Source organism: Accipiter gentilis, chromosome 5 (genome assembly GCF_929443795.1).
Source record: "Accipiter gentilis chromosome 5, bAccGen1.1, whole genome shotgun sequence".
Lineage (NCBI taxonomy): Eukaryota > Metazoa > Chordata > Aves > Accipitriformes > Accipitridae > Astur > Astur gentilis.
In genome coordinates this window covers 18,591,902-18,604,165 of record NC_064884.1, presented here as the reverse complement: position 1 = coordinate 18,604,165, position 12,264 = coordinate 18,591,902, and positions in this window count along the sequence as shown.

Genomic DNA, 12,264 nt, shown 5'->3' with positions numbered 1-12,264 from the left:
TGCTCCCCAGGGGGCTGGAGGGGAAGCTAGTCTGAATGCAAGAATCACATGTTTGCTACTGCCTGTACATCCCAGGTTTAGACCTCTCTTTCTTGTTGTAGGAGCTGATGCTCCCCATTCAAAAGGTGGTTTGTTCAGATCCAGTTGTTGGCCCCAAAAAGATTGTTTGGGGTTTTTTAAAGAAATGGTGCTCCATCCCAAAGAAATAGCACCGATTTACTGTTTTTCTCCAAGACTCATTACATCAGTATGAGATTTTTGGCAGGAAAGAAAGTCCCAGAGAGAAAGGCTTCAAGAAAAAAGAGGCAGATCTGCAGCACTGCTTCCATGCTTTCTTTTCACTGTCAGGGACAACATACGCAACATACTGCACAGCTTGTTTAAGGATTCTGGATAGTGTAGTCCCAGCAGACATTTCCTGTACTAAGATGTATTCTCATTAGAGTTACCAAAAGGGAGTATTCAAAACATTACTTATCTGCACATAATCACTATATCACGCCATGTATCCTTTATTTTAATTCCTATTTGCTTGCTAATTATCCACCACACTGAAGGTCTCACAACTGCTCTCCTTTCAGCAGCTTTGTTTGCAAAGTGTCTGGCAATAATCTCCCAGCAGTGTATTATCATGCCCTTTTCATCACACTATTTAATCAATAGGGTAATGACCTCATATAAGCTAGTTCCAGGACCTAGCCATGCCATGCTAACTAAGTGAAACAAACAAAACTGAGGGCTACATGCCTTCTGTTTTACAAATCTGGATGTGAATAATTTCTGCATTAAAACCTATTACAATATATAGAAATCGCAAATTCTTTACATGTCTTGCCAGAAAAAAAGATTCTACAGTACTATGGGGAAATGACTGGTTTCTTTAAACAGACATAATTGCAAAACATGTGCATTCTTGGTCAAGTGTTCACAGAAAGATTTATCCTGATAACACTGGAAACAACCCTTTCCCCCAGTACATCACGTCATCACTTAGAAGACTGAATGGTGACCATCACAGCTAATAGGATGAAATCACATGCAGCACACTTCCAAAACAGAGGCTGGAATGAACCTTCTTTTCAAAAGGATTTCTGTTGTAGTGAGCAGAAGGAAAGCAGCTTCTCTCCATTTCCTGAGCTGTAAACTTACAAAGTGTGGTTCGCTTTGATTTTGCATCCCATGGCTGGATTATACTCTGCCTAATAAAGTGCATGTGAGATGTGTTTGGTAATGTGTGAACTCTGGAGCATATGTAGCATCACTCTAGTGCAGCAATTCTCTCATCCAGAGGAATGGGGGTGATAAATTGGGTCTGTCTGCTCTTCTTAACCACCACTTTTCATAATACTAGTAGGAATTTAATTTCAGAAATACTTTTTTTCATCCAATTTTGTTGTAACTGGACAACAGAAAGAGAGGAACACAACTGACTAGCTGGCACACGGAGTGACTGTATATCCCTTGCATTCTTTGGGAAACCAGGGTAAAATATCCACAAGAGCACAAAAGTATTGCCCCACGCAACCTCTGACAATGGTTAGGACAGAAAATAAGCTGTGACACCAGCATGACACCAGCACAACACAGCTGGGAAAGGGTAGTTCAGGGACATCTGAAAAGAGGACGAGTATGCACTAGAAGGAGCGTAAACCACACAATTTTGTGTTACCATGGCAGTATCGCCATGCACTGCTTTCACATTAACAGAGATCCCCCCCAGAAACAATGTGAAAGAAAAAGAATAGATTTTAATCCTGTTTTATCCCAGATATTAACTGAAGCCAACCTATTTCTACTGATACACCTTGAGACAATTTTTTTCTGAAAATTTTTCACTGCATCAGTGCCACTTAGGTTCTTTTGGCACTTTCCTTTTAGGTGTGTTATGAAAATGACAATGTGCCAGTCATCCAAGCTGTCGGCACCAGCTAAAATCTGTTCTGAGGCAGAGTAATTTACACTTGGATGAACACCTCCCAAGAAGTAATCACATAAATACCTTCACATTGAGATGCAACTCATTGCTGGTTAGGTAACTCCTATAATGAGCATAAGTGTGATCTGTCCCAAAGATCTGAAATGGCTTCAGTGCAAATATTCTGTTAAGCTGATGTAGGAGATGTTGGAGTGGTAACTATGCACTGTGCCTGTGAATCACTTGCAGTGTTACAAGATACTAGTTCTGGACTATAAAACTGCATTTTGGAAAATACTCTCTCAAAATAACCCATATGACACTAGTCTAGCAAAGTAACTTAAAAAAAACCAACATTCCCAGTCCCTTAATTAACTGAAACTCCCCAGTTGGCCCATCTGGTGGTCTGGCCACTGCAAAACTATTGCCTTTACTTCTGATGCAGAGGCAGAAATAGCAAAGTATAGCAAAAAAATGAAGTGATAATACTAAGAAGAGAGAAGAAAGAAAATTCCAGACATCTCCAACTGAGGCAAACTAACCTCCAACAGTGGGTGGTCATACTAGACCTTAACTGCTGCCCTGATATTTATTAGCACACTCAGAATTAGTCAGTGTAAAATATCATTGTCAGGTAATACCATCTTGCCTTCCCAGCAAAATCTGTCCTTGGATTACCCAGGAAGAAGGACTTGTCATTGAATTATTTGTCTAATCTGTCTTTACAGAAAATAAATTATTCCTATAATTGGTGACATTGCAGTCCACCACTGGTTGGTGGTACAAGAAATCCTTATGCATCCTGTTAAAGGATCCACTCCTACAATGGCAACGCATCCCTCCAACACATGAACAGGGGCTGAGATATAGGGTTGAACAGGGAATGAGATATGAGACCTTCTGTCCTTTGGGGTGCTAGTCAAAATCTAGCAGAAGGGTCAAGCTGGACAGGACAGCAATGACTTGCCTCTACAGTTCACCACTTTGGTACCAGGTAGCTTAGTGTATTGGTACTTAAAATCCCACCCGTAGTTTTCAAGTTTAATGTTGACTTGAATGAACTCTCTTTCAAGAATATCTCATCTGTCAGGTAGAGAGTTTCAAGCTTTTGGGGAGTCTCCTTGTTCAGGAAAACACCATTGTGTATATTTTCTTCTATCGCTTTTATTCTGCAAGCATCCTTGTAAGTTGGAGGCAGAAATCCTTATTCCAGAGCGTTCTCCTCATGCAATAATATTACATGCAAAAAAAAAAAAAAAAAAAAAAAAAAGCTGGTTTTCATCTCTTACCACATAGGCAGTACAAGGTCATAGCTTTCCTTCAGCTCTGTATGCCTCTGCAGTCAGAGGGCAATGGGACACTATGGTCTCTCTGGTTACTTCTGGACATCTCTCTTTTACAGAGGAAAAGGAATGAGGAAGAACAACAACCAAAAATGCGGTAACTTCTCCTCAGATATTAAAAAAATCTTTTAGAACATGCAAGTTTGGAAAGCAAAACACACAATCTAATACATTTATGAAACTTTTCACTTTAAGTCCTAAAAAAAACCCCCCAAAACAACCCCACTACCTCACCCTCCACTGTGAAGATTGCAGGACTCAACCATATGCAAGGACAAGCTGCGCGGTAAAGACTTCTGAAGATCTTCTTATAAGAGATGGCTCTAAGTCATCCTGAGACCTACCACTGACTGATCAAGGAGTTCAAAGGTACCTCAGAGAAAAGTCTACCCGATATAGATGGGGTGGAAACAAACAAAAAAATCTCAGACATCAGAGTCTCAGATTTTTCACAATTTGGATGTGTGTCAATATTAAAGTGGAAAAAGTAGGAATTTGATAAAAAGATTCGATAGAAAAGCAAAAGAGGCATATAAGTGATAACTAACTTGATAAAGAACTAAAAGGGATAATCTAATTAAAGCTGATCCATATGTGTTTCTGGAAAACTGATCTTGTCAAGCTAACTTGATATCATTTTCTGATGTGATTACAAATGGGACTGCTAAAGGCAACCATCTTGATGGATGCCTGCAAGAGAACTGGCTTTGTACCACACCATAGTTTGATCAAAAAGCTAAAAAGCATAAGAGATGGGATTCATCCACAGTAATTATAGCTGTCTAAAAGTTTGGCATCTTGTCTTAATTTTTCTATGTTCCCATTATAGTCAATGAAAAGAAAAAAGGTACTGTCAAAATTTGATTTATGACTTTTCAGATAAGTCCACTACCTCCTTCTGTGAAGGTCTCCATCTCTCTTCATTGTCTAGTAAGAGCTTAGAAAACTACCAACCATTAGAAGCTAATTTTTGGATGGCTAGAATTAGATGTGATGAATTAGAATGGCATCTTAAACTACTTAAAAACCACATTGCAGATACATCTAAGCCTTCATTACATGAGTGAGGAACAAGGCACTGGTACTGGAATTGGTTATTGCCTCCTAGACTATCTTTCATTTTTGTTAAAAAAATACCATTTTCACAATATTGGAAGATGACTAGAAAATGGAAAATAATGAAGAAGACAGTTGGGTTACATGAGTGTAAGTAGACATTGTGTACTTCAGTACAGTCAACAGGAAGGCCATGGATTAAGGAGTATAATGAGACAGACTTAATGAGGGAGGACTCTACTCTGGGAAAAAAGAGATCCTAATGAGGAGGCAAGGATTTGGGAACTGAGGCCATGACAAGTAACCAGATTACTATGAATTTCTAGAGTAGTGCAGTAACAAAAAGCTACTATGCTCACCAGATGTACAAACAATAACAAATAGGAGTAGGGAGGTTATGTTATCTTATTTGGCATCAGTGAAACAACTATTAGTTTCAGTGGGTTCATGGTGTCGTTTTAAGAAAGACCATGAAAAATTCCATGGATTCTGAGGAAGCCAGGGGAACAATTACAGTATCAGGAAACATGTCTTACTGTAAGAGACTCATGGCACTCAATCAATTAACTTATCAAAGAGAAAGTTAAAGAATGATTTGATCACAGTCTACAAGTGCTTACCATAGGGAACAAAAATTTGCTAATAGAGGGCTCTTCAATCTAGCAGGCAAAGGCAGAACAAGATCCAAGGGCTAGAAGTTACAGCAAGACTAATTGAGTCTAAAAACAAGGTGCAAATTTTAAACACTCAGGGAATAACTTGAAATAACTTGCCAAGAACTGTGATTTATTTTCCACCACCAAAAAATAAGTTTTAATCAACACTTGTCCTTGCTAGAACTTTATAGTTCTATTTCTAAGCTTATTAATACATTCATTCTGAGCATCTCAGAACATTATTCTGGATAAAAAGAATAAATATTGTAAATTGGGAAGTGTTCATTGCAGTATTCACACACAGCCAGGAGATTTCGTTTCCATTTGATCAAGTCACAGACCCTCTACTGTGACACTTGCCTATCTGAAACACCTTCTTACTACTCCACACTATGCAAACCTTTTTGATTAATGAGCACTAACTCAAAGTAGATTGCACTAAAATTAGGAAGCAGGAAGAAATCATAATTTGCAATTATCCCTCGCAGAAATACCTCAATACAATACTTCAGAGTCATTTTAGGCATACCATTGTTTTCCAAATGTAAAGGTAAAACAAAAATTACAATATGGTAAAAATCTCTCAGTAGGCAATTAAAAATTAATCAGCTAATTAGATCAAATGAACAAGAAAATAAGGCTCAGGAAGACATCCATTCTAATTAACATAATATTAACTTATAAAAGACTTGTTCAGAAAAAAAAAAGATAATCTTTATTTCAAGTATCAAACCAATCAATAAAAGGAAACAAACAAAATTATTTCTTACCTTGTTATCCCCATGAGCAAAGCCAAAAGGAAATGACAGTAATAGTGACTCAACCACCTGTGCAACTGTATTCATTTCTTATTATTTCTAATCTTGTTAACTATTTGAATCTACAATTTAAATTAACTTGTACTGAATTTATGGGGATTCTACCTATATTGTGCCTACTCTATACTTGCTGTGTCTCTTAAGAATCTTCTAGTACTTAAAAATAAAACTAATGAGACCCAAAGTGTCACCTAGGTTTCTCCTCAGCTAGGTGATTCCTAACTAAAGCACAGGGCTTTACTGTGGAGACAGAGGATGTTAAAAAAAAGAAAAAAATGGAGGGATTCTTAAGTCTGTGTCAAGGATGATAACATATACTCTCAAGGAAGGAAATAACATTATAGGACACCTTATTGAATAAACCTGACTGGTTAAGCGGAAAGGCTCAGGCAATCAGACAAGGAACTGGGCATGGTTGAACCTAATTAGATAGATTGCATAGATTAGAAATATCTGTAATTGTAGGACAGTTCCTAAAATATTTTTTCAAATGTCAGATTACTCCAGTGATCACCAACCACCCCAACCTTCCGGTTGGAGTCACAGGACATTTGCCACAGACTTCCAAGTGCTCCAAGCAATTCAGCAGCTGGGAGATGACCGTGACTCCAAGCACTCCAGTGCAGCAACTATGTGGACAACCCACAAGTACTGCATTTTGCCGCCCCTCGCAGATCTCCTATGTGTTATCCAGACTCATATTATCCAGCGACCCCTTTGACAGGCCAACAGAGCTCTCTGCCTATCTCGTGACACAGGCCTGGCTTGGGAGCAATTCTTGAACTTCCTGAGAGCTGCATGGAACTCAGTACTACAGGCCAGGTTGGACACAACTGCATTATTTACTGTTGCAGGGAAAAAAAAGAAATCCAGAAAGAGTGTGTAATGCTTTAGAAGCAGGGTTTGCAAACCAATTCCACAATAAATGTATTTCACTTTGATCACCCCTTCTAGCCCGTAACAGAATTGAGGCAGTATTTTGTTTTGCAGAAATTAGTACCTTCAAGACCTGCAGTGGATTTATTATTTCTGCTAGGGCTTGCACTTCCTTTCTGATCCACTGCTGTAAAATCCAGAGGGACAGAACAGTGCAGAAAATTACTGCGAAGATGTAGTGTGACATAGGAAGAGTCAGACGCATTATGTGTGAACAACACGACAAAAGGAAAAGCCATCTGAAAATAAATGAAAAAATTAATAATCAAAAGGGTGTCTAATTCTTATCCGGGCACTTGTTTGCTCACTCTATGATAAATTAGGACCATCAGGCCATGGTGTATAAAGCTGGAAGCGACCCTGGGCCCAGAACTCAGTCCTGCTTGAGGAAGGTGCCAGAACCAACCATTCTGAGGAAAGAAACAGTGCCACCGGAAAACAAGTGAGGTGTTGGAAACGTAATTTTTCTCTCACTTCATTCCTGAAACTAGGGCTCCACAACCTGTTGCCAAACCTCCATATCTACTCTGAGCTTGGTCTTGTCACTGAAACAACCAATAATGGCAGTTAGGTTGCACAGAGCAGCAGTCCTGTAATGCGGTCATCAGGTACTGGTCAGAGGCTTCAAATCATTTTGCAGAGATGACAAAACTGCTGTTAGGAGAGAGTAACTTCCAATCACCCCAACATCAAAACTAGCAGCAGTATGTGCTGCATAATGAGTCACACACGCACATGGAATGGAGGGACTTCATTGTTATGCACTTCCATGTAAACTGTGGCTTATAGTTAATGGGATACAGGCTCAAAGGGTAATGTATAGAATTTATAAAACAAAAGTCTCAAAAAAAAGCACGCCGGTAACAGAAATTGTTTTTTCAACTGCAAGCTATGAACACTTGACATAAAAATAGTCTATTCAGAAATCACTGAGTATGTTGGAGAAAACAGAGAATGACTGGACTTGGAGAATTTCATACTAGTTTGATCACTGATTCTTCAGTAAGCTATTTAGGACCACAGGCTAAACATTCTCCTGGACCAGATGTATCAATCAAAAGCTAAGCCTAAGCTAAGCCTACTTTAAATAAATAAGCAGTGCCTATTTTCTTCTCCAGAATGCTTGATCAAAAAGTTGTCTTCTCTGGCCATCCAATGCTTTGTGTTCGGTAGCTGACAAAATACTTCCCTGATTTACACCGTAGCATGTGAGAGTTTTAGGAAGTTGAGGTCTCAAATACAGGTCAGTTTTTGTCACTGATGAAAGAAATCATTTACAGGATATATAGTAGATTAATATTTGTCAGGCTTTCCAAACAAGATGGAAACCTATTCTTTCCTGTTCTTTAAAGAACCCTCTAACTTGTTTTCCTATAAGGGACAAAAAAAAATCCAGAAACTAAGAGAGCAGAACAGAAAACCTATTTCCCAGTCCTTGATAGCCTGGGGCTGTAATACAGCAGAAAAAAAGCAAAGAGAGAGGAGAGAGGAGAGGGGAGAGAGAGGAGAGAGGAGAGCCTTGCTGCTGTAATTTCTATGAACAGTTTTTTATCCTTCCCTTACTTATATCTTCTCTTCATGTATAAACAATAAGATAGCAGAAGGTGCATCTCAGCTGAGAGGATCACCCAAGACACATGTCCTCCTTGGTACAGCAAACAATGATAGCATGGACATGAGTGCAAAACAGTGAAAAGCTGTGAAAGCTTCTTGGCAGCAAGGCCAGATGCAGCAAATAAGTGAGTGGATGGGGGATGAGTGCCTCAAGACTCCTCCTGGTCATTCCTCCATGCAAGCCTTTCCAGTGTGAGCCAGCACAACACAGAGATGCCCAGATTATTGTACCTCTTCCAGAAGAAGCTGTTGAGTCGCCTCCAGGCAGCAGTGCACTGAAGCTAACTGGCCCAGTTAAGATTTAAGGCCTAAGTTCTACAAACAGCGGTCTCCACAGTCTTACACAGCCATGATTCATCTCTTCAATGCAGTTCAACCTGAGCGCTGGAGAACTGCTGTGGAATTAAGCCTACATTATAATAAATACTTAATAGAAGGCCCTCCCAGTAGCTATCTCCAGCTTTCTGCAAGGGGCCTGAACCTCCAGGGCTCCCTACAGACCTCTGTGCCTTGTAGGCTCTTCGTTGTCTGACCTAATTCTTCTAAATGGCTCACCCATTTTGGCTGAAAATTTCCTCTAAATGCCCAGACACCAAGCAATGGAAAATTTCCTTTAAATGCCAGTTAATGAGCAATGGAAAATGTCATCATGATGAAGTTATGCAGGTACTTAAGTGCTCTGCTGGATCAGGCCTTTATGAGCTACATTATAGTCTCACATTTGATGAGATTTTCTGAGTGTGATAAATAAAGATGAACACCTATAAGAAAAAAAAAAGATATATATGTGAAATGTTTTTAAAGCTTCTATGGTTCTCAGATGGCATGGTGGAGAGAAAGAGGGAAAGAGAATGCAAAAGCATAAACTAGGCTACACTTGTGTAAATTACCCTGACATTTAATAACTCTCTACTAAAAATTTTCAAGCAAGGCTACTTCAGATATTTTTAAGGTCATGTATCATTTACTGTCTAGGTCAATTTATGCATCAGCAAAAAATGCTGCAAACCCTTCTGGACAGCACTTTAAAAATAAAGGTATATGTAACTGTTTTGGCCATATTTTCCTCACCTGTTTCTGCTCTGCGAACATTTCACCTTGGAAAATTAAAGTAACTTTCTATAATAAGTGAAGTCAGTATGATATTTCAAGGCAAGCCAAGGACAAGCTTTATAACCGTGCTATCAAAATGCTATTAATAAAAGCAAAAAAACATGCACAATGCCTGTGTTCCCCTATGGATAGAAAAAAATGTTGTCCATTAAGTTAACATTTCAGGCACCCTCTCAGTTTTTCCTAAGGTCCCAAAGAAGGCAACAAAACACGTATCTCTTGCTGTTAACTTGCATAAACTATCTGCTATCATGTAGTGCTCTATTTTAGTAAACACTCCAAGGCTTCTTAAAAGAATATATGGATGAGTAGGATTTCTGGGTTAAAAAAGGTGGAAAACTGTGGCTAGAATAGTCTACTTTCATAGCTAAGTTTTATACTGGTGTCTTCGTTTATTTTTGTTTGGGCCCACAGGGTTGTATTTATAAATGCATCTAACATTAAGCATCTAAATTCACTTCTGTGTTCCCCTCATTGCCATATCCAACAGCCTCGTGGTTATCCCCAGGACAACGCATGCTGCAGTAAGTACTATTACCTCTTTTTGACAGATGTGAAGCCAGACATACCAGGGTATGCCTACACAGCACAAGGCAGCACTGCAGTGAAACATCCAAGCCAGCTCTGAATGGGCAAAGCTGGCTAGAAGATATCAGGCACCTAAGTTACCTCACTCAGTGCCCCTCTGCACATCCCTGAGCATTGCTGAGCCACACTCTGCAGAAATACGCAAGGCTGAGGGCAGCCTGCATCATGCAAGGAAGTGTGGCCAGAGACTGTTGTTCTCGGGACCACTGAAATTTCCTGAGGACTTCTGCAAAACTGTAGACTGAATGCAGTAGTGCTATAACCTTAGATATATTTTGCTTTTGTTAACTTTTGCTTTTCTGTTTTGCTTCTGTACACAAACAAAGAAACAGGTTCTCGCAGGTTTAGAAAGCCTACGGCTTTTCTTGATACTTGCCTTGCCAGACATCTAACTGCAGAAGCAGAGAGACTGTGACCTGTTTATCATATTTCCTTAGGTACACACTACAGGTAGCTACCCAGCTACATACACTATTTAACTGTTCCTTCCCTAGGAAAAAACATGTTTATGTTTAAAGTACCATATAATTGTACTGAGTTGTAGAGTTTGCACCCACACCATTTTCAAAAACAAATTATCTAAGGAACATATGGCTTGGAGAATTTGTCTTTTCACCTGATCTCAGGTGATCAAAATGCACACACACGTTTTCATTGGAGACAAATTATGAGCGCATGTGTGTGTTTTGTCTACTTCTTTTTCAGTGCTTAAGAAGAAATCAATTTTAAAACGAAAATGTAGTTTGGGAACAAAAAAAGCCCAAGATAGCTCACTTTGAAAATATCACAGAGCATTTAAAGACACTCTGGAAGAAGGCAGTATTTGTCAAATTGATTTCATTATTTATAATAACTTCGGTCCTCTCACAAATCTTGATATTTTCATTGAAATCATGATTATTGATTTTCCCTTTTTTCCAGCCCTAACAAGAATGAAAGATGAACTACAACATAAAGTAACTTCTCTCTGTTAGTTACAATGATACAAAACGCTAGATATTTTGAAAAACCTCACTCATGATACATACTTCTTCCAAGATAAAAATGCTCACTTTAAAGCTCTGTGCTCAAAGGACTTAAAATAGGAGCATTTTTTCACTCTTATTTTCAAAGTCTCATTACACTGATGGGAAATTCTTAGGAAACTTCTCAGATCTTCCACGTTTATTTAATTTCATTTTAGATCCTTGTCTCATAAAATACAGTGAAAAGTTTTCGAGCAGTTTATAGTACTATTAAAAACTAAACTAACTTTATTATTCATTCAATCTCCTCCATTATTTATCCCTCTTGATTTGAAAGTAGGACTCACAACTGCAGCACTAGGAGTTTGCTGCAAGTCCCTGGAACGCAGCCTCACCACAATTAGCCATTGATCCAGCTGCTCGTACAATGACAAGGGAATGCAAACTCCCTCCTCCTTGAGGCTACAGCTCCACAGAGAAACCCTTCAACATCACAGACTTCTACCACTACATTTCTTAAGTTAATAAACAGCATCAGCTCAGAGCTAAGTTCTTAAGTGGCAATGAGATACACATACTTTTACACATTAGGAAGGGGGGGGGGGGCTGTTCCGCCATGAACCTGTTCAGCGTTTCTGTACATGCACTTTTTTTTTTTTTTTGTTAACTTTTGGTAACGCAACTTTACATACACATAAACTGATGTAATAAGAACTCTCATGCAGAACTAGATACATGTTAAATATCCTTTTTTTTTCAAAATGCTTTTACTGTGTGAGTAAAACCTCACTAATCTGTGAAAGACCTGTGGCAAATATGCACATTTTATGAATGAGGTTAGTGAACAATGAGCTCGGAGAAAGGAAGAAATCAAAGGCGGCACTGCAAAATTCAAAGCACTCAGTGAACATAACAGATGTCACTTAATTTTAATTATTGATGACAGTATTTCAGACTATGCTTGTTAACATAGAGAAGTATGAAAGCAGACAACTTTAGTACCCATCTGGTAAGAGGTCACTAGGAAGTGGTAGGAGACATCAAGATTTTAGTAGCACTTTCTAGTAAGTGTGTTGATTTCAATGTTTTGTTATCCCTCAAGTTGTGTCTACTACTACTGCAAAAAGACAGAATTTCTTCTCTGTATCCATTTTTAAAAGGAAACAATGACCAAGTAATCTACATTGCGCCTATGGCATAAAGAACCCAGGTAAGCCATTTCTGTACCTGCATGATGCATTACAGCTTTTAATTACTATA